The sequence below is a fragment of the Crotalus tigris genome, unplaced genomic scaffold, assembly GCF_016545835.1.
Source record: "Crotalus tigris isolate CLP2741 ecotype Arizona unplaced genomic scaffold, ASM1654583v1 scf7180000018565.659758, whole genome shotgun sequence".
Lineage (NCBI taxonomy): Eukaryota > Metazoa > Chordata > Lepidosauria > Squamata > Viperidae > Crotalus > Crotalus tigris.
In genome coordinates, this window is record NW_024097078.1 from 308,196 (window position 1) to 327,703 (window position 19,508).

The window sequence follows — 19,508 nt, forward strand, 5'->3', positions numbered from 1 at the left end:
ACAAGTCACAGTTATTGGTATAAATGAGTCAAACAGGTGTTCTTATGCATTCAGATGAAAAATTGTGCCTCTTTACTTAATGTAGTACATTATTAAATTAATCTACCCTGCTTTTTTATCTCCATTAATTCCTCTATGTGTCATATTTTTCTATTAAATTCCAGTAATTGTAGCAATAAAAGTTGACATGCTGAATATTTTATGATGGGTGATTTTACATTGCTTTGACTCCCTTTTTATAAATATAATTATTAACTTTGATTCATTAAACTAATAGTTATTTTTAAAAACAGCAAACCTTGCTCATTGATTCTTACCTACAATCTGGGCTGCTTTCTTAAACTAATAATTGGGCATGCTGTTACATCAACAGTTTGACAGCTGTAGGGAAAAAGAAAAGGATATCTTCTTTAATTGTTTGGAAATGTCATTTGATGACTAATCTAGTACATAAACTCACTTTAACATTTTTAATGTGTAGCATTCCACTAATGAAAATGTAGAAGTATTTAATGGAGTCCTTTCCCATAATGAAGATCAGAACTGCATAGTACAGTGATGGTGAACCTTTTAGAGACCGAGTGCCCAAAAACTGGCCCCGCCCCCACTCCGCTTCTGGCCCGTGCCCCCACTCCACCCCCACACCATCCCCCACCCCACCTGCCCACAGGGCCATTCACCATCTCCAGGGCCCACCGCAGATCTCCCAGTGCACGATGGGGCGTGAGGGCAGAGTCTTGTCTACACTGCCTGGCTGCCATGTCCTTGGCTGCGCTGCTCCGCATGGACCACGCTCAGAGGTGACTCCTCCAGGGGGGCTCCTAGTGAGGTCATGGGGAAAGGGCAAGACTGGGGCAATGGCACATGTGCCCACAGAGAAGGCTCCGAGTGCCGCCTCTGGCCCCCACGACATAGGTTCGCCACCACTGGCATAGTAGTTAGAAAGGGGGGGGTCTCCCCAATTCCTATTTTTGTAGTCTTCAGAGCCCTCCATGACTGTGCTATTGAAATTCAGCCAATATGAGACACAAAATGCATCAAACTATACAAAGTACCCCTAAAATAGGCTTAATCAATGCATTTTTAAAAAAAAAAAAAAATATCTCTGTGCTAGTTTTTTATTTGAATTGAGAAAACCCATCTTCTGTAATTAGAGGAAGTAGGCATAGTCAGACCTTAGTCTATCTAACTCAATATTTTTGTATTACAATGAGAGAAGCTGTGATCCACTAATTGTGATTTGACTGAACTCCGCCATCCATGGATCACCATCCATGGTCATGTTGAAGAGGCCCAATGGTGATAGAAATCCAGTCATATCTGGATACCCTCAGCTTCCCCCACCTGAATTTATAAAAGCCTTCCCTAAGCTTGTCCACATCAAGTACTATGACATGTGTGAGCATGTGGACCTTCCATAAAGTTTCAATATAGAATTTAAAATCTACACTTCTGGAATGGATCCAGATATAAAAGCTTTCTCTAAACCTGTGCATACCCCAAAAAAAACCCATGATATCTGTGATCATGTGTGCTCTCCATGAAGTCACCCAGATTGAGAATTGATCCATGCTGATTGACAGCAATTCTTGCCTTTCTTTTTCTCCACCTGAGAGAAAAAGTTTGAATAACTTTGAATAAGTTCATAAACACTTTTCAAAATACTTTTTTAAAAAAACCAACAGTACACCAGCTCAATCCTTTTCCCTGTTGCTTTGTGTCAATTACCCTAGTCATGTGGAATTCTACTCAGTTCTCAAATTCTCTGTATTCTGGAAAGCTTCTGCCTATCTAGATTGCCAGTACATTGGCCAATAACCTATGGGATTGTGTAGCTCTACTATCTTGTTCCATATTATTGGGATAATGTGAACAGATTGTCTAACAGGGCTGTTAAATTTTATATATTACAATATAAAATTAACAACCTTTTATTATACCGCCAAAAATATTTCTGACTTTTTTTATTCTTGATCTCAATGACAAGATAATATTCTCAAAGTGTTAGGATTTTATTTACTATTCTTATTTTTAGCTTCCCAGATATACTCAGACATCCTAAACCACAGAGTTTGTTCTTAATAATTAAATAAAGATAGAAAGCAAAAGCAACACAGCATACCCATTGAAAGCTGGGCTGGGGTTTTTGTGGTTACTTCAAAAAGCCTTCATAAGCTTTGTCTGGGCGGTGAATCAAGAGAAATGTTCATTCTTGCTTCCTCCCCAACTGAGATAAGGGAATCAATTTTGCTCCATGAAAGATAAAACTATTGGTGCAGAAGATTAATGGAGATCTCTAGCTGCTTTATAGCCATGAGACTTGATGATCAATCCAGACAAAGGTCTCGCACTGTGACACTACCCTAGGACATTGATATCTGTGGAGGCTTGAGTGCAAATGAGTAATACTTTACACAACAGATCTGTGTGACAAGGAGATAATTCAGCAGGAGCCCTCAGCTGGAGCTCTTTGGGTAATTACAGGTTAATGGCAACGTGTCAATGCTCAAGGAAACGGTAGGCAGCTAAAGTTCTTTTGACAATGCCATAAGCATATACAAAAGGTCACATGGTGTGCTGTATGGAACTTTCCTGCTGGGCATAGCTTCCCCAGATCTAGTGCCCTCCTGATATATTGAGGCTACAATTCCCCAAATGGCTGTGAATTTTAGGTATTGTAGTGTCAACCGATCTCGAGGGCACCTGGCTAGCAAATGCGTCTGAGTAATGACCTCTAGAATTGGAACCAAATATAACTGCAGCAAGATTATTTTACACGCTAAAATGGAAGAATAATGGAATGCCTACAGTAGATTAGATTATAAAACTGATAGAGCTAGCAAAAATAGCAAAGCTGACCACATTGGTCAGGGAAAACACAATAAAGATAATTTTTATATATATAAAGATTGGAAGCCTTAAACAGACTTTTTGTTGAAAGGAGAAAAGAATAAATTGGTCATTTATTGATCTGGGGATTGAAAAGGGTTAAAGAGAAAGAATAAAATTTAAGATAGTCATCCTCAGTCCTGGAAGCTCAGTCGGTGTATTGAAGCCAGTTACTCTCTCTCAACTCAACCTACAGAACCTCACAGCATAATTGTGGTGAGAAACAATGGAGGAAGGAGATCTATATTTGTTTCTTGATCTCCTGGTAGAGGTAGACTAGGGTATCTAATCTACAAATAAATGGTGTACTCAGTTAAATCTGCAAAACACATTCCTTGGCAGGAAATAGAAGAGTGCTTCTAAGCTTAACTGAAGAGAAGGAACAATCAGGTGCAAAATACAGTAATGCAGCTGAAGAGTTCAGCCTTCTTCTTCTATATCAGTGGTTCTCAACCTGTGGGTCGGGACCCCATTTGGGGTCGAATGACCATTTCACGGGGGTCGCCAAACAACGCAGTCCACCATTTTTTCCCCTTTTCCTTAGCTGTGCTGCTCCCTTTTATTCTTGAATAGAGTCTAATTCTATTGGCTTTCAAAAGCCAATAGGAATTGTCCAGGCTGTCTCTGCCCTGCTGAGCCCGCCAAAAGTCCCATTCTGCAAATGGTGCTGCACCAGTTGAGTAGTCCTCGACTTACGACCGATTGAGTAGTCCTCGACTTACGACCGGTTGGGGGTCGCAGCATTAAAAAGGTTGAGAACCACTGTTCTATATCCATCACACTCTTCCAATGGGAAATTGGTCATGGAAGGAAAAAACAGGTTGAGTGAATGATTCACATGCACACATTGTAACTTTGGCTGGTTGGAATATAAGGACTAAGCTCTCAATACAGATAATCCTCACTTAGAGAGCATTCACTCAACTATCATTCAAAGTTAAAACAGTGCTGAATGAGGAGACTTACAGCTGGTTTTCAAAATTGTGGCCATTGCAGCATCCCATGCAGTCATGTGATCATGATTCAAGCATTTGGCAATGTACACAATTATGCACTTGGCACAGTGCACAATTATGACAGTGGCAGCATTTTGCAGGCACATGGTTGCCATTTGCGATCTCCGCTGCCAGTTTTCAACAAGAATAGTCAATGGGGAAGCTGGCAGGAAGTCTGTCGCAAGTCTGAGTCACATGACATCAAACTTACTGACTACGCATTATTTGCTTAACCATCACAGCCAGAACTGCCATCATAAGTCAGTGCAGCCATGTGATCTTTCACTTTGTGACATGTCACTTAGTGATTAGGTCCTTAGTCGCTAAACAAGGAGTATCTGGATTGAAATGGCACATTTTCAAACTTCCCTGACACAACTGTGTTATCCCTGGAGATACATAATCTTAGCTTTTACAAAATATACTTGGACAGTTCATAATCTAGAGTATAGACTATGTATCAAATATACCAGATGTATCAAATGCAAAATATGGATTTTGCCCAAGGTAAAAAAATCATCAATATAAGGAAAATATTTTAACTTTAACACGACCAAGACCAAAAAAGTGCCCTTTAATTGGCTACCCGATTTATCAGTGTTTTGTTCAAACAGCCCTCTTTCCCATTTGCTTCACTGACTTCTAATAACATTTGCCTTTCTTTCTGAAATGAAATCATGTTAGCATGACAAACATTAGAATAGGAATGTGTTTTCTAAATTATAAAAATGATTCCTAGGGAGTCTTGGTATGCTCCTTTTAAATAGCTCCTCATTTTCCGCAACCAGATTGCTAATGCTCTTTTCTGTAGTTTCAGAGATAATTTTCTTTAAAATGAGGAATTTCAAATAGTACAAGTAGGTGAATCTGAAGGGCAAAAAATGGAATAGAAGAACAAAAACAACTTTAATGCAGATATACCATTTAAAGAACGCAAAGGAACAGAGAGTCTTATAAAATACATACACACATCATTTTCAGTGACATATATATTACCATACAAATCTTCTAGTAACTTTTAAAAATCAAAAGTGGAGGTCCATAAATTTACAGGTCTGGATTTATATGTTCCCATGTTCTTGCACAATTCCTCATAGGTTTGATTTAGAGTGTCAGTCTGGGAGTGTCACTCTCAACTCTCCCCCTAGGCATGAATCTTATTCTGATTGAACTCATACACACACATTTAAACCATGGCTAATTGAATATGGCTAGATTGACAGATTATATTACATTGCAAATCACATTGTGACTTTACAAACACAGTGGCTGAATATAGCACGTTTAAGTCAAAGCCATAATATGGCTTAATGCAGTGGGTTAATCCAGCTTCTGTGTCCTCTCAGCCTAACCTACCCCATTGGCATAGTTCTGAAGAAACATACTTGGAGCAAGAAACATTGCTGTCTAAGGCAAAAGAAAAGATGGATCGTTGATCTATCCACCCATAGTCTATCCACCCATCCATCTATCTACACTATCATATGTAGATGGATCGATTGATTGACTGATCATGTGCAATCAAGTTAGTGTTGGCTTTATGTCACATATGTGGACTTTCTCAAGGATGATCTGTCCTTAACCTGGTCCTTCTGGACTTCCAGTGGTGCACTCATTGCCATTGTAACTGAGCCTATCCACTTTGGTCACCCATCTTCTCTTTCCTTCCATTTTCCCAGTATTAAAGCTTTTTCCAGATAGGTCTTCACATAACATGTCAAAAATAGGATAATTTTCTTTCAAATGAGGAATTTCAAATAGTAGAAGTAGGAGAATCTGAAGGGCATTTATGCATTGAGTAAGAACTCTGGATTAATTTTTCAATTGTACCTTTGTTTATTTTTTGGCTATTCATGGTATTCTCAGGAGTCTGGTTCACCACCAATTTTTTTTAAAAAAATTGTAATGTTTCTGTAAAATCCAACATTATCTTTCACACAAAATCATTACCTGTATGATACTGATATAAGCACATCATGCATCTGAATATCTTTTCTAAGGTCTTTCTTACTATCTTATACAAGGCTAGTTTTGTGGCATTTCCTGACTGTTGATTCCTTTACTGTTGACAGTCAGTTCTTTTTTTGTTTCAAATGTTACCAATTTTGAAAAATGAGATTAATTTAAATGAGTGGCAGAAGGGTCTCAATAAATTTATTTGGGCAGGGAAAAAACCAAGGGTTAAGTTCAAAATTATGCAAGATTTTCGTGAGAGGGGCGGACTCAAGGTACCAAATTTGAAATTATATTATGATGCGGTGGTTTTAACATTAATTAGTGACTGGGTAAATTTGACAAACTCTGAGATACTTTATTTAGAGGGATGGGATTTACTTTATGGGTGGCATGCCTATTTAATATTTAATAAAAAAATAGATTGGGTTTTTAAATCTCATATTTTAAGAATTTCTTTACTTAGGATTTGGAGAAAATATTATAAAAGTGATTTTAAAGTACCATTATGGGCTATACCTTGGCATGCGATAGAAGGAATAAAAAGAGGGGTTAAAATGGATATGGTGTCTTACAGACAGTTACTTAAATGGGATGGACAAAACTGGCAATTAAAATCACGGGACGAATTAGCACAAGAAAATTTTACTTATTCTTGGTTTCAATATAGGCAACTACTAGATAGATGGAAGATGGATTGTAAGGTGGGTTTCCTTAGAGAAGATGAAAATCTTATTAAGCAACTGAAGGATCAAAGACAAACCCACATTAAGAGAATTTATGGGGTTTTAGTTGAATTGGATCAGAAACGGAACTAATTAAAGATTGTATGATTAGATGGGCGCAGAATTTTGGTGAGCCAGTTTCATTGGACACCTGGGACATTATTTGGGTGAGAAATGTCAAATTTACTCAAGCACAGAACTTAAGGGAGAATTTTTATAAAATGTTTTATAGATGGCACCTTGATCCACAAAAAATGTCTTACATGTACCCTGATGTGCAACCTAAATGCTGGAGATGTGGTTATAAGGAGGCTTCCTATTATCATATTTGGTGGTCATGCAGAGAGATAAAAGCATTTTGGATCAAAATATGGTGGAATATCAAGAGAATTTTTAGAAGGAGGGTAAAATTTACTCCGCAATTATTTTTGTTAGGTATTGTTACAGATTGTGATACAAAGGAGGTTGTATTGATGTTAATTTTGATCACAGCCGCGAGGCTGTTAGTTGGACAATATTGGAAGAAGGAATCTTTGCCTACATTGCAGGAATGGTTTTTTAAAGTAGCTTATCTGGCGGAAATGGCAAAGATTTCGGCTTTCTTAAAGCAACAAACGCAAGAGAAGTTCCTTGCTGTTTGGGACAAATGGATAAAATTTATACAATTTAGATTGGGTATACAAAAATATCATATAGCTTTTTCATAAGTTTTATTTTTATATATATTATAGATATTTTTTTTGTATATATAAATATAAAGTTTTTAATTTGATTTTTATTTTTTTTATTGCTTAAGCCTATATTCTGCTCTGGGAAGCTCAGGGGGGGGGAAGGGAGGGTTTTTGGGAGGGGTGTGGGATGGGGGTTTTTTTTTTTATATGTATTGTTTAATTTTCTTTTTTTTTTTTTTGTATATGTTGTTTTTTGTTTTGTATTGTTCTTGTTTTTCTTGTAAAATTTATAAAACTTTTAATAAAAAAAAAAAAAAAAAAAAAAAAAAAAAAAGAGAGCTTCCGGTGGGAGGCGACGGCGATGGCGGCTAGCTTTTAGCCGTCCAGCTGGGGAAGTGTTAGAGCCGCGGAGCGCAGCGCGCATCAGCTGGCCCGCGGCTCGGAAATCCCTTCCCGGGCAAAGGGAAGGGATAGAGAACGCAAGAGTAGAGGTAGAACCCCTGAACCCCCTCTGGATTTATTTCTAGAGGGGGTGAAAGGAGTGTTCCCTCGGAGCTCTTGCTGATCTCCGCCTCCCAGCTGTTTTTGCTTCCTTGGAAGCAAAAGAAACCGCCGCTTCTATCTCCGTGTTTACAGCATTTTGGTGAGTAATTTTTAAACGGACGGAGCAGTTTAAAGGACTTTTTCTTATATTTTAGGTGTTTATTTTTTTATCTTTTGATTTTTACTATTTTTCCTCCTTTTCTTTGTTATACTAGTGAAAGGACTTAAGATGGCGTTTTGAAAGTGTCGGAGTTTTTTTTTTCCTTTCTCTTTTGTTTTACTTTCCCTTTTTAAGGATTGTTTTTTGCTTTTGCTTTTGCTTTTGGCTTAGAAAATTTTTTTTTTGAATTGTTTGCTCTTTTATTACTTATTCTTGGGATTTATTCTGGACTTTTAATGATTATAGTTTGTCTCTTTTTAAAAAATTCTTTTTTTCTTTTTTTCCTCCTCCCTTTTTGGCTGGAGGGGAAAGGGAAGTGACAATTGTGCTTTTTAAAATGGCTTCAAAGAGGCAGCAGCCTTCCTCAGTACCCAAGGTTATTTCTTCTCCTATAACTTCCACTGCACAGCTACAACAACAATCTAAACATGCACCACCGGCTCAGCCACCACCCTCCCCTCCTCTACCTGGACTTTCAGTGCAAGAGGTTAGAGGCATAATGGGAGAGATTGTAGTTCAAATGAGAGAGGAAATGACTCAATTTGTTTCACAGATTAAATCAGAAATTAAATCTGATCTCAAAGAAGAGATAACGGGGATAAAGTCTAAATTGCAAGAAAATAATAATGAATTACGACAAGATATACTGGCAGCTGTTTCAGGTTTGGCTACTGTGGTGGTTAAGCTCGATGCAAGGCTTGAGGAAGTGGAAGACAAAGTTGACTCTTTAGATGACAAAATTCAAGACGTGGAAAGGAAGGTGGACTCCTCACAAGAAGATATTTTGATGTTTCAATACAGACAAATGGAGTATGCTCTGAGGATTAGAGGCCTCAAGGAAGATATGAATCAAGATTTGATGGAGGTGGTTCTTAGTGATCTGGCGCTGGCTTTGGATATGGATAAAGGAGAATTACAGAGAGAAGTAGAAAAAATTTATAGACTCAACTCCTGGATTGCTAAGCAGAAGAATTTGCCCAGAGATGTGGTGATTTACTTTACAAAGAAGTCCCTGCGGAATGAGATTATACAAGCTTTTTACAACAAAAGATTTCAGATTGCCGCCCAAGATGTCATCATTCTAAAGGAAATCCCATCTAAAATTTTAAGAAGTAGGAAAGACTTTGCTTTTTTAACCAATGAGCTTAAAGCTAGATCGATGCCATTCAGATGGGAAATTCCGATGGGTATCGTTTTGAGCCATGCTGGGACACGTTACAGATTGAACACAGTTGACAAAGCTAGAGATTTCTATACTTCGGTCCTGAGTGCAGGCTCAACTTCATCTGGTCGGAAATCTTTGAGTGCTAAGGAACCTGAGCAGCAATCTGAGGCACTAGATTTGGTTTCCGCAGGGATGATAGAAGTGGCAAAGCAACGCCAAACGGAGGCTAAAGAGCAGAGGATGACTCGTGCAGCTTATAAGCGTAAAGAGAAAGAGCAACGTAAAAAAGAGCCCAAAGAGAATTCTCCTGGAAGTGCATCACCGCCGGTGGGAGGAGCAAGACCCAAGAGTTATGCAACACACGCAGCTCTGTCAGAGTTTGATGGTGTCTTCTCCAGGCTGCGTGCCAAGGGAGATGGCAAAGTTTTTGACCTGGAATGTTAATGGATTGAATTCTCCTCAGAAACGGAAAAAAATCTTTTATTATTTGAAGCAACATACCAATGATGTTATTTGTTTACAGGAAACTCATATTTTACTTAAAGATCAGAAATATTTAGTTAATGCTCGTTTGGGATCTCATTTTATATCTCCTGCACCTGGGAAGAAAGGGGGAGTTGTTATATATGTCAAACAAAACCTGCCAGCTTGTCTGGTAGAATCAGATCCCCAGGGGAGATATGTGATGATTGAACTTGGTATTTATGGTAAGAAAGTACTTATAGTTGGACTTTATGCTCCAAATCAACAACAGGAACAATTTTATAAACAGTTACACAAAAAAATAACTTTGCTTGATTATAGATCGGTGGTATTAATGGGTGATTGGAATGGTGTCTTAGATACACAAAGGGATAAGAAAGGTTCCTCTCCTTTTCTTAAACAAGCAAGGCTACCTAAAGCCTTTTTTGATATGAAAGAAGACTGGGAATTAAGGGACTATTGGCGGGAACGTAATCAAGAGGAGAGAGACTTTACTTTTTTTTCTGACAGACACCAATCTTTTTCAAGAATTGACTTTTTCTTGATTACCACGGATTTGTATAATAAAGTAAAGAATGTAAAGATTTTTCCTAGATTACTGACGGATCATAGTCCAGTTTGGATGGAGTTGATTCAAGAGAAAGAGGAAAGAAGATCCTGGAGAGTTAATGAAATTTGTTTAGACAAGAGAAGAATGTTCAAAAACTAAAGGAGTGTTTAAAGGACTATTTTGCTTTGAATATGTATAAGGGGACTTCAATGTCAATGGTATGGGATGCAGGTAAAGCATTTATGCGCGGTGTTTTGATAAAAATGAATAATTTTTATAAGCGAAATCAGACTCAGAAACGTAGAGAACTTGAAGATGAAATTAAACTAAAAGAAAGGGCTTTGATTCTAAATCCTTCTGATGAAAGTACTAAAGAATCTGTAAAGTTATTAAGGTCACAATTTAATATGTTGATAGCAGATCAAGCTGCAACCAATTTATTATTTATGAAACAAAATACATTTTGTAATGCTAATAAGCCGGGGAGATGGTTGGCTTATCAATTAAGAAAGAAACAGAGACTGAGAATAATAGAGAAAATAAATTATAAGGGTAAACTAGTTTCTCAGAAGGAATTAATTAAAAAATCTTTTTTGGATTATTATCAAAACCTATACAAATCTACTAATGTACAACTGTTAGATATAAATAAATATTTAGCTGAGGCAAGTTTTCCTAAACTGACTGAGGATCAGAAATATGAAATTAATGGTTTAATTACTAAGGAGGAAATTGCCTCAGCAATTCAACAATTGAAATTAGGGAAAGCACCGGGTACGGATGGGTTAACAGCTGTTTATTATAAAGCTTTAATGGAGGAGATGATTCAACCATTAAATGATCTTTTTAATGGTATCTTACAGGGTTTAGAGATTCCTCCTTCATGGCGTAGTGCTTTTATATCATTGATTCCAAAGGAGGATCAAGATCTTACTTTACCAAAAAACTATAGGCCTATATCTCTTTTAAACGTGGATTATAAGATATTTGTAAAAATTTTGGTAAATAGGCTTATGAGGGTGGTGCATCATCTTGTGCATAAAGATCAATCAGGGTTTATAACAGGAAGGTATATGAAAAACAATGTTAGACAAATTATTAACTTATTAGAATACTTAGATAAGAACAACCAAGTTCCTGCAGGGCTCATATTTTTAGATGCTGAAAAAGCATTTGACCAACTGAATTGGCATTTTATGCTAAGAGTAATGGAAGAAATGAATTTCGGTGAAAATATATTACAAGCTCTTAAGGTAATATATCAAAAACAAACAGCACAACTTATTGTTAATGGAGGTTTGTCGGAGGTTTTCACAATAGAGAAAGGTACTAGACAGGGGTGTCCTTTATCGCCATTGTTGTTTGTTTTAACATTGGAAATATTATTGATTAAAATTCGAGAGTCTCAGGAAATTAAAGGAATATATGTTAATAAAAAAGAATATAAGTTGAGAGCTTTTGCGGATGACTTGGTTGTTACTTTGTCGCAACCTGATTATTCTGTAGTAAACTTATTACAGTTGATTCACCATTATGGTTTGGTCTCGGGTTTTAAGATTAATGTAAATAAGACTAAAATTTTACCTAAAAATTTGTCGAGTCAGGAGAAGCAGATTTTGGTTAACTCGACGGGTTTTGAGATTGTTAATAAGGTAAAATATTTGGGGGTGATGCTGTCTGTTTCTAATGCAAAACTATTTAAAAATAATTATGAAAGGTTGTGGGTCGGGGTACAGAAAGACTTGAAGAATTGGGAAAAGCTGCAATTATCCCTCATGGGAAGAATTGCAGTGATAAAAATGAATATTCTACCCAAGTTTCTTTTTTTGTTTCAAATGTTACCAATTTTGAAAAATGAGATTAATTTAAATGAGTGGCAGAAGGGTCTCAATAAATTTATTTGGGCAGGGAAAAAACCAAGGGTTAAGTTCAAAATTATGCAAGACTTCCGTGAGAGGGGTGGACTCAAGGTACCAAATTTGAAATTATATTATGATGCGGTGGTTTTAACATTAATTAGTGACTGGGTAAATTTGACAAACTCTGAGATACTTTATTTAGAGGGATGGGATTTACTTTATGGGTGGCATGCCTATTTAATATTTAATAAAAAAATAGATTGGGTTTTTAAATCTCATATTTTAAGAATTTCTTTACTTAGGACTTGGAGAAAATATTATAAAAGTGATTTTAAAGTACCATTATGGGCTATACCTTGGCATGCGATAGAAGGAATAAAAAGAGGGGTTAAAATGGATATGGTGTCTTATAGACAGTTACTTAAATGGGATGGACAAAACTGGCAATTAAAATCACGGGAAGAATTAGCACAAGAAAATTTTATTTATTCTTGGTTTCAATATAGGCAACTACTAGATAGATGGAAGATGGATTGTAAGGTGGGTTTCCTTAGAGAAGATGAAAATCTTATTAAGCAACTGAAGGATCAAAGACAAACCCACATTAAGAGAATTTATGGGGTTTTAGTTGAATTGGACTCAGAAACGGAACTAATTAAAGATTGTATGATTAGATGGGCGCAGAACTTTGGTGAGCCAGTTTCATTGGACACCTGGGAAACTATTTGGGTGAGAAATGTCAATTTTACTCAAGCACAGAATCTAAGGGAGAATTTTTATAAAATGTTTTATAGATGGCACCTTGATCCACAAAAAATGTCTTACATGTACCCTGACGTGCAACCTAAATGCTGGAGATGTGGTTATAAGGAGGCCTTCCTATTATCATATTTGGTGGTCATGCAGAGAGATAAAAGCACTTTGGATCAAAATATGGTGGAATATCCAGAGAATTTTTAGAAGGAGGGTAAAATTTACTCCGCAATTATTTTTGTTAGGTATTGTTACAGATTGTGATACAAAGGAGGTTGTATTGATGTTAAATTTGATCACAGCCGCGAGGCTGTTAGTTGGACAATATTGGAAGAAGGAATCTTTGCCTACATTGCAGGAATGGTTTTTTAAAGTAGCTTATCTGGCGGAAATGGCAAAGATTTCGGCTTTCTTAAAGCAACAAACGCAAGAGAAGTTTTTTGCTATCTGGGACAAATGGATAAAATTTATACAATTTAGATTGGGTATACAAAAATATCATATAGCTTTTTCATAAGTTTTATTTTTATATATATTATAGATATCTTTTTTGTATATATAAATATAAAGTTTTTAATTTAATTTTTATTTTTTTTTATTGCTTAAGCCTATATTCTGCTCTGGGAAGCTCAGGGGGGGGGAAGGGAGGGTTTTTGGGAGGGGTGTGGGGTGGGGGTTTTTTTTTTTTTTTATATGTATTGTTTAATTTTCTTTTTTTTCTGTATATGTTGTTTTTTGTTTTGTATTGTTCTTGTTTTTCTTGTAAAATTTATAAAACTTTTAATAAAAAAAAAAAAAAAAAAAAAAAAGAGAAATGTTCATTCTTGCTTCCTCCCCAACTGAGATAAGGGAATCAATTTTGCTCCATGAAAGATAAAACTATTGGTGCAGAAGATTAATGGAGATCTCTAGCTGCTTTATAGCCATGAGACTTGATGATCAATCCAGACAAAGGTCTCGCACTGTGACACTACCCTAGGACATTGATATCTGTGGAGGCTTGAGTGCAAATGAGTAATACTTTACACAACAGATCTGTGTGACAAGGAGATAATTCAGCAGGAGCCCTCAGCTGGAGCTCTTTGGGTAATTACAGGTTAATGGCAACGTGTCAATGCTCAAGGAAACGGTAGGCAGCTAAAGTTCTTTTGACAATGCCATAAGCATATACAAAAGGTCACATGGTGTGCTGTATGGAACTTTCCTGCTGGGCATAGCTTCCCCAGATCTAGTGCCCTCCTGATATATTGAGGCTACAATTCCCCAAATGGCTGTGAATTTTAGGTATTGTAGTGTCAACCGATCTCGAGGGCACCTGGCTAGCAAATGCGTCTGAGTAATGACCTCTAGAATTGGAACCAAATATAACTGCAGCAAGATTATTTTACACGCTAAAATGGAAGAATAATGGAATGCCTACAGTAGATTAGATTATAAAACTGATAGAGCTAGCAAAAATAGCAAAGCTGACCACATTGGTCAGGGAAAACACAATAAAGATAATTTTTATATATATAAAGATTGGAAGCCTTAAACAGACTTTTTGTTGAAAGGAGAAAAGAATAAATTGGTCATTTATTGATCTGGGGATTGAAAAGGGTTAAAGAGAAAGAATAAAATTTAAGATAGTCATCCTCAGTCCTGGAAGCTCAGTCGGTGTATTGAAGCCAGTTACTCTCTCTCAACTCAACCTACAGAACCTCACAGCATAATTGTGGTGAGAAACAATGGAGGAAGGAGATCTATATTTGTTTCTTGATCTCCTGGTAGAGGTAGACTAGGGTATCTAATCTACAAATAAATGGTGTACTCAGTTAAATCTGCAAAACACATTCCTTGGCAGGAAATAGAAGAGTGCTTCTAAGCTTAACTGAAGAGAAGGAACAATCAGGTGCAAAATACAGTAATGCAGCTGAAGAGTTCAGCCTTCTTCTTCTATATCAGTGGTTCTCAACCTGTGGGTCGGGACCCCATTTGGGGTCGAATGACCATTTCACGGGGGTCGCCAAACAACGCAGTCCACCATTTTTTCCCCTTTTCCTTAGCTGTGCTGCTCCCTTTTATTCTTGAATAGAGTCTAATTCTATTGGCTTTCAAAAGCCAATAGGAATTGTCCAGGCTGTCTCTGCCCTGCTGAGCCCGCCAAAAGTCCCATTCTGCAAATGGTGCTGCACCAGTTGAGTAGTCCTCGACTTACGACCGATTGAGTAGTCCTCGACTTACGACCGGTTGGGGGTCGCAGCATTAAAAAGGTTGAGAACCACTGTTCTATATCCATCACACTCTTCCAATGGGAAATTGGTCATGGAAGGAAAAAACAGGTTGAGTGAATGATTCACATGCACACATTGTAACTTTGGCTGGTTGGAATATAAGGACTAAGCTCTCAATACAGATAATCCTCACTTAGAGAGCATTCACTCAACTATCATTCAAAGTTAAAACAGTGCTGAATGAGGAGACTTACAGCTGGTTTTCAAAATTGTGGCCATTGCAGCATCCCATGCAGTCATGTGATCATGATTCAAGCATTTGGCAATGTACACAATTATGCACTTGGCACAGTGCACACTTATGACAGTGGCAGCATTTTGCAGGCACATGGTTGCCATTTGCGATCTCCGCTGCCAGTTTTCAACAAGAATAGTCAATGGGGAAGCTGGCAGGAAGTCTGTCGCAAGTCTGAGTCACATGACATCAAACTTACTGACTACGCATTATTTGCTTAACCATCACAGCCAGAACTGCCATCATAAGTCAGTGCAGCCATGTGATCTTTCACTTTGTGACATGTCACTTAGTGATTAGGTCCTTAGTCGCTAAACAAGGAGTATCTGGATTGAAATGGCACATTTTCAAACTTCCCTGACACAACTGTGTTATCCCTGGAGATACATAATCTTAGCTTTTACAAAATATACTTGGACAGTTCATAATCTAGAGTATAGACTATGTATAAAATATACCAGATGTATCAAATGCAAAATATGGATTTTGCCCAAGGTAAAAAAATCATCAATATAAGGAAAATATTTTAACTTTAACACGACCAAGACCAAAAAAGTGCCCTTTAATTGGCTACCCGATTTATCAGTGTTTTGTTCAAACAGCCCTCTTTCCCATTTGCTTCACTGACTTCTAATAACATTTGCCTTTCTTTCTGAAATGAAATCATGTTAGCATGACAAACATTAGAATAGGAATGTGTTTTCTAAATTATAAAAATGATTCCTAGGGAGTCTTGGTATGCTCCTTTTAAATAGCTCCTCATTTTCCGCAACCAGATTGCTAATGCTCTTTTCTGTAGTTTCAGAGATAATTTTCTTTAAAATGAGGAATTTCAAATAGTACAAGTAGGTGAATCTGAAGGGCAAAAAATGGAATAGAAGAACAAAAACAACTTTAATGCAGATATACCATTTAAAGAACGCAAAGGAACAGAGAGTCTTATAAAATACATACACACATCATTTTCAGTGACATATATATTACCATACAAATCTTCTAGTAACTTTTAAAAATCAAAAGTGGAGGTCCATAAATTTACAGGTCTGGATTTATATGTTCCCATGTTCTTGCACAATTCCTCATAGGTTTGATTTAGAGTGTCAGTCTGGGAGTGTCACTCTCAACTCTCCCCCTAGGCATGAAGCTTATTCTGATTGAACTCATACACACACATTTAAACCATGGCTAATTGAATATGGCTAGATTGACAGATTATATTACATTGCAAATCACATTGTGACTTTACAAACACAGTGGCTGAATATAGCACGTTTAAGTCAAAGCCATAATATGGCTTAATGCAGTGGGTTAATCCAGCTTCTGTGTCCTCTCAGCCTAACCTACCCCATTGGCATAGTTCTGAAGAAACATACTTGGAGCAAGAAACATTGCTGTCTAAGGCAAAAGAAAAGATGGATCGTTGATCTATCCACCCATAGTCTATCCACCCATCCATCTATCTACACTATCATATGTAGATGGATCGATTGATTGACTGATCATGTGCAATCAAGTTAGTGTTGGCTTTATGTCACATATGTGGACTTTCTCAAGGATGATCTGTCCTTAACCTGGTCCTTCTGGACTTCCAGTGGTGCACTCATTGCCATTGTAACTGAGCCTATCCACTTTGGTCACCCATCTTCTCTTTCCTTCCATTTTCCCAGTATTAAAGCTTTTTCCAGATAGGTCTTCACATAACATGTCAAAAATAGGATAATTTTCTTTCAAATGAGGAATTTCAAATAGTAGAAGTAGGAGAATCTGAAGGGCATTTATGCATTGAGTAAGAACTCTGGATTAATTTTTCAATTGTACCTTTGTTTATTTTTTGGCTATTCATGGTATTCTCAGGAGTCTGGTTCACCACCAATTTTTTTTAAAAAAATTGTAATGTTTCTGTAAAATCCAACATTATCTTTCACACAAAATCATTACCTGTATGATACTGATATAAGCACATCATGCATCTGAATATCTTTTCTAAGGTCTTTCTTACTATCTTATACAAGGCTAGTTTTGTGGCATTTCCTGACTGTTGATTCCTTTACTGTTGACAGTCAGTTCTAAAGAGACACACTATTCACTACTTCATTGTCTTCACTGTCAGTTCTAAGGTTGGTTGCTGGGCTTATTGTCATTTGTTTGGCCTTCTTTATATTTAATTTTACTCCCAATTTTTCACTGTGTGCCTTGACTTTCATTATAGTGTCGTCCAGCATAGCAGTTTCTTCATATTTCTTCCTCTAATTTAAAAAACACTTATTGGTTGAATAAAGTTGAATAAACACAACTTTAGCATATAGAGCAGCAGTCCCCAACCTTTTCAGCTCTGTGGACCAGTGGGGGTAGCAACAGCAGCGATGGGGGAGAGGGGCAGTTTTGTGCAAGTGGTGGGCATGTGCATGAGTGTATATGCCCACCGCTTGTACAAATGAAATTTTGCCTGCTCATCTGCTGCTTCTGCAGCTGTCCTAATGGGCCATGGCCTGATACCAGGCCAGAGCCGGGAGACTGGGGACCCCTGATATAGAGAACATACATATATTCAGCTATATTGTCAATATGTATTGAAGGGAAACTGGATTGGAAGAACATGAATATAGAGATACTACTCTTTGTTGACCTGGAACCAGCTTTTTTGATCAGGTTATATTCAAACTGTGGCTTCCTGCCCTGTGTATGAGAATGAATTGGACAGTGTCTAAATTTGATAAATAAAAATAAATATATAAATAGGTTCCACAATGAGATATTCTGAGTACAATGAGTTCCACTAGTAATGCAAAGGCCTTTCTATCTATCTATGAAGCATGTATTGATTTCTTTTTGGTGTTCTTTGGCTTTCTTGATTATCCAGCATGCATCACCAATAATGTTGTTCCTTCCTTGGTCGTTTCTAAAACCAGTTTAAACATCTGACATCTGTCTTTCCACACAGAACTCTAATCTGCACCGGATGAGCCTAAAGATTATTTTGCTAGCATGTGAAATTAAGGCTATTGTACAATAAATTGCCCCCTTTATGGATTACTGCCTTGTCGTGGCGAAGGGGCTTGCGTAACTCAATGAAGCTATAAGCTATGCCGTGCAGGGCCACCCAAGACGGACAGGTTATAGCAGAGAGTTCTGACAAAATGTGATCCACTGGAGAAGGAAATGGCAAACCACTCCAGTATCTTTGCCATGAAAACCCCATGGACAGTACTAAAAGGAAAAAAGATATGACGCTGGAAGATGAGCCCCTCAGGTCGGAAGGTGTCCAATATGCTACTGGGGAAGAGCAGAGGGCTAGTACTAGTAGCGCCAGAAAGAATGAAGCGACTGGGCCAAAGCCGAAAGGACGCTCAGCTGTGGATATATCTGGTGGTGAAAGGAAAGTCCGATGCTGTAAAGATTTTTTCTCCATAGGAACCTGGAATGTAAGATCCATGAATCAAGGCAAGCTAGACGTAGTCAAAAAAGAGATGACAAGACTGAACATCGACATCTTAGGAATCAGCGAACTAAAATGGACAGGAATGGGTGAATTTAACTCAGATGACCATCAGGTATACTACTGTGGGCAAGAATCCCTCAGAAGAAATGGAGTAGCCTTCATAGTCAATAAAAGAATAGGAAAAGCAATACTGGGATACAATCCCCAAAATGACAGAATGATCTCAATTCGAATCCAAGGCAAACCATTCAATATCACAGTAGTCCAAATCTATGCCCCAACCACTGGTGCTGAAGAGGATGAAATTGACCGGTTCTATGAAGCCCTACAGGACCTTATAGAATTAACACCAAAAAATGATGTCCTTATCATCATGGGGGATTGGAATGCTAAGGTAGGAAGCCAAAAGATAACCGGAATAACAGGCAAGTTTGGCCTTGGAGTACAAAATGAAGCAGGGCACAGGCTAATAGAATTTTGTCAAGAGAATACGATGGTCATAACAAACACTCTTTTCCAACAACCCAAGAGACGGCTCTACACATGGACATCACCAGACGGTCAACATAGAAATCAGATTGACTATGTACTCTGCAGCCAAAGATGGAGAAGCTCTATACAGTCAGTAAAAACAAGACCAGGAGCTGACTGTGGCTCAGATCATGAGCTTCTCGTTGCAAAATTTAGGCTTAAATTGAAAAAAGTAGGGAAAAGCACTAGGCCACTCAGGTATGAACTAAATCATATTCCTGATGAATATACAGTAGAGGTGACAAATAGATTTAAGGAACTGGATCTGATAGACAGAGTGCCTG